Source organism: Oryctolagus cuniculus, chromosome 2 (assembly GCF_051225735.1).
Source record: "Oryctolagus cuniculus isolate XC-2025 breed Fujian yellow rabbit chromosome 2, ASM5122573v1, whole genome shotgun sequence".
Taxonomy (NCBI): domain Eukaryota; kingdom Metazoa; phylum Chordata; class Mammalia; order Lagomorpha; family Leporidae; genus Oryctolagus; species Oryctolagus cuniculus.
This window is the reverse complement of record NC_142868.1, coordinates 106,645,207-106,650,302: the sequence shown is the minus strand read 5'-3', so window position 1 is coordinate 106,650,302 and position 5,096 is coordinate 106,645,207.

The following is a 5,096-nucleotide window of genomic DNA, read 5'->3' as shown; positions in this document are numbered from 1 at the left end:
GGCTACCGTAACTCCCCTTTTATTAAACTAAATTTTCCCGGACTATCGGTGCGCGCCCTCACTATTCCGCCATCTTGGCTCCGCCTGTAGTTTTTCATAATACATATTTTCTATGAACTTTTTGAAGACCTCTGATATGTTGGATCTCAAAGTTTTTTTCACCAAAAGGAGCTTATCTTTCCATTTAATTTCTCATGAATCTTGTGAAGTACCCCATATATAAGTTAATAAAATGATACATATCATAACTAGAAGTTCAGTGAAAGTATAAACATACAGTTAATAAAATAATGCAAATATGGCATAAACATATAAAGTGTTAGCCATATTTGGAGCCAGGAAAAGACTGATTAAACAATGAGAATCAATGTTTCCTTGTATAAGCCAAAAAGTGCACATGAAAGTGCCTGGGAAGTGTGTGGACAGAGTCCCCTCAGTAAGGACTTGGGGCTGGGTAGAGAGCTCTCCCCGCTCTTCCGGAGAGTAAGTTGTCAGTGTGTACTTCACACTTTTCATTAGTGAATGTTCCCGGATCCAGCTAAGTAAGTCACAAAATATATGTAAAGCATCTTTATCTTATGGTGTTTTCAGAGGAGAAGAGAATAAAAAGAACAACCTAAATCTCTTATCACAGTGTGTTTAGATAAATTGTGGTATAGCCAAAGAATACGACAATAGGCAACTAATGGAATAGCTCACAGGTATCTATTTCTCAACAGGAAAAGATGTTGACTGTATATTCTGCTAGACAAAATTAAGTTTTAAGACAGTGCTATAGCAGCAAACTGTTTTAAAGTAAATAGTACCATCAAGAATATTAAAAAGCTTAAAGGGTGTCCCAGCTCAGCAGTATGCTCAAGGCTGAATGTTTCTACATGCTTTTGCAACTTCGTCCCCCACCCCTTTCTTTGTGTTTAAGAAAACAGATGTTACTTTTGCAATATCAAAATAAAAGTGATTTTAAAAACCAAAATGTATGCATCTAAGTTACCATGATTTCTTACTGTCACCTAGGCAAACAGTAAAAATCTAGTGACTGATATAAAACTCCTTTTTTGCTTCCTCATTAGAACCATTTTCTATGCTGAAAAAAGATTCAGTTTTCTTCAGTCTTGCTATAATGGTGTCTTAAGAAGACTTCAGCCCCTGAAGTCACCTGTCTATATATCAATCCTTATAGCCCCAAAGATCTTAACCCTCTTTGTAATCTGAGTAAGAATTATGAATTACAATTATGAAACTATCAATAAGATTCATCTGACAGGATTTGCATATATTTCCAAGGCCATATTTTCTTTATCTCATATACATGTTTAAGATATATTTTGAAGTAAGCTACATAATCACAATTTTAAAAAGTGAATTTAAAGAATAAGCTTTCAAGTTCACTTTCATTCAAGATTTGCACACGTATACCACCATTAGCTATCTTTAGATCATATTGAAGGAAGCAAAGTTATACCACACAAGGGGTTTGAAAATACTGTAACAGTAATTCAGCATCAAGAAACTGGGAATACAGCGAACTAATGCAGAGGACATCTATCTTGGATACAAGGCAAAGGGTAGGATTAGCTACCTTTACGACCACATGCTCTCTGTGCCATACCCTTCACATCCTCGGTATTTCTCAATACTCCTGATGAGCCTGAGAGGTAGATAGTGTTGTCCTCACATGCTGGGGCTTACAGAATCTCAGCGATTTGCTTGGTTTCACATTCTATTAAGTGATAGAACTCTGGAAGGTCTGACTCCAGTGTTCTTGATTTTCACACTACATTAAATCCCTGGTGATGAGGAAAACATAATTAACGTCTCACCCATTTCCTGTTGCTAATAAAACAATAGCAGGCTGGGTGAATTATAAAGGTAACAGGTTTATTCTGGAACACAGTTCTGGTGCGATGCCAAGGGACCATATCTGGTGATGGCCTTTTTTCCTGGCAGAAGCTTGACACAGCACAGAGCATCACATGGTTACAGACAAGGAGTGTGCATGTGTATGAAGGTGTTGTGACATGTTCATGGAAAAAAGGAATGAAAAGAATGATTTACTTTGATGCAAATAAGTTTGAAATCCATGAATATGAGGAGGAAAGTCTTCAAAATCTTCATAGAAAGTGTTTATTCTGAAAATATTATGCATGGATTTCAAAATATTTTTGCACCAAGATAAACATTGTTTTTATTCCATTTTTCCATGCACAGTTCAAAATACCCCCCATGCACTGATGTCTCCAGTCCTATAAAGCCAGAACTCCATCTAGTCTAATCTAAATCACCCGTAACACCATAGATTATGTCACCACCCTCCTAATACATCACAATGGTGACTAAACTCCAACATGAGTTTTAAATGGAAATAAACCATATTCAAATCATAGCAATTAGGACAATCTCTAATATGCTGCTTACATTCCATTTCTTTAGGGAAGAAAGTTCCACCTTCTGAAACATTAATAACCACCTTGAGCAAATGACAAAGTGGGAACATTCCACAGATGTATTTAAATTATTTCATATATTTCCATTTTCTACAGAGACCCAGGATCAGTCAATTATTTGCCATGTACACAATATTCTACTGATACCCATAATCAGAAAATTATTTGTTGGAAACACAAAATGCTACAACTGCCTATATAATCAAGACAGAAAATTCTTAACAGGCTGAGAAGTGATAATATCTTGCAATATAAAATTCCTCTGGAACCCACAGAATCCTCCTTAATTGTTTCTTTGCTAGCCTATTGAAAACATTGTATCTTAACTTATCAAGATGTATGTGAATGACATTTCACTTGCTAGTATTTTCCTCACCTCTGTGTACACTTGAGCATTCGGTTCTTTGCTCTTTCCTAAAAGGGCAAGAGGGAGATGGCTCCCAGAGGTTAGTTATCATGTGGGATGCAGGCGGATGGAGGGATTTTCTCACAGTAGGGACTCCTGGGAAGAAAAACCTTGGTACGCGAAGTTGAGTGAAATTGCAGGGAGGACCGGCGCTGTGGCGCAGTGGGTTAACGCTCTGGCCTGAAGCTCTGGCATCCCATGTGGATGCCGGTTCTAGTACCAGCTGCTCCTCTTCCAATCCAGCTCTCTGCTATGGCCTGGGGAAGCAGTGGAAGATGGCCCAAGTCCTTGGGCCCCTGCACCCATTGGGGAGACCCGGGGGAAGCTCCTGGCTCCTGACTTTGGATCAGCTCAGCTCCGGCCGTTGTAGCCATCTGGGGAGTGAACCAGCGGACAGAAGACTTCTCTCTCTGCCTCTCCTCTCTCTGTGTAACTCTGACTTTCAAATAAATAAATAAATCTTTAAAAAAAAAAAAAAGAAAAAAAATTGCAAGGACGTGTGAGAAAATTTGGTGAAAGCTGAGCGTGTATCACTTAGATCAGGCCAATGTCCATCCACATAAGTTGTGCATGGATATGGAAACTCTGCAGTCATTGCAGGCAGACTTTAAGGTATAATCAAGACTACGGAGACCTATACTGCTCAATACTCTTTTCATTGTGGAGAAAATAGAAAATGCAACGTAGGTTTTGGGCTGGGGCTTCTTCATTGTTCCCTGAAAACATCCAGCGTTTGTGGAGGGAGACGCTGACTATCTCGCTGCATTGTGGTGCACACCTTCTGAAGTACATGCTTTTGATTTATTGGCAGTCAGAGGGTGGGAATTTGCAATGGATCATTTGGCAGCATCGCGACAACAAATGCATTTAAATGTGTGCCTGGATGTCTCCCGTGTGCAATGCACACACTTTGCCTCTCACACCTCCAGTCCAAATAACAGCTATGGGGTTTGAGGAGGAGCCACAAAACTCAGAGGGCTGACTTGTTCTGGGCCATGGACAGGATTGGCATTCAGACAATTCTTTTCTGTTAAAAGTGGTCTGTAGTGATGCCTTTTATCCCTAACGTGATCATTACAGATACATTGATTTCTCACGCATTCGACATGCTGATTGAACTGGCATAGCCTAAACTACCATTACTGCTGTGGGATTTTCACAGGCCCATTTTTGCCTTTGGGCCCTTGTTGTTCCCCTAAAAAAATTAATTTTTGGGCTGGCATTGTGGGGCTGCAGTGCTGGCATCCCATATGGGCACCTGTTCGAGACTTGCCCACTCCACTTTCGATCCAGCTCTCTGCTATGGCCTGGGAAGGCAGTAGAACACGGCCCACGTTCTTGGGCTCCTGAACCCGCATGTGGGAAACCTGGAAGAATTTCCTGGCTCCTGGCTTCAGATTGGTGCAGCTCTGGATGTTGTGGCCATTTGGGGAGTCTTTCTCTCTCTCTCTCTCTCTCTCTCTCTCTCTCTCTCTCTGCCTCTGCCTCTCTGTAACTCTGCCTTTCAAATAAATAAATAAATCTTTAAAAATTAATTCTACAACTGTATTGATATTAAGATAAATACAATCCAGGCTGGATTCAACTATACAAGGGAATCTCCAAAAAATTCATGGAAAATTTACATGATTAAAAAAAGTATGCATAAATGTTTAAATTTTCACACTGATATAAACCTTTTTTAAAATTCTATTTCCATAAAATTTTAGGAATACACACTCATATTCATTGCTATTTTATTCATTTTTGTCTGCAAATTTTAAAATGAATTAATATGAAAATGTTTCCATGGCAGCTACAAGTATCAATGGCCATAGGCTCCGGTCTCCACGCACAATGGAAAAGACAGTTCCTAACACAGTTCTTTACCTTCCTGCTCTCTGGTGGAATCTTTTCTCTGGTATACTCAAGAGAGGAGTAGAAATGCATTAATGCGGGTGCATATGTTACAATGAATAAATATTTAATTGAGCAAGCAGGTCATTTGAAATCTCTTTCTCTGGGTTATGTGGGGTGGGACACCTCTGGTGTCCTATTTTGTGGACAGTAAGATTTATAAAGGTAATATCCAGGTCAGCTTTCAGCCATGGTCTCCAGCTTCCCCAGCAGTGAGATAGCCCACGATGAAGGGGGTGACCCTGGCCCAGGAGCTTTGATCACTTTCTTTCAACAGGTCTTCTGCCCTACATCCAGGTTCCTCACTGGGGCAAAGACCAAGGCACAGGGCTGAGAGTCTGCCCATTCCT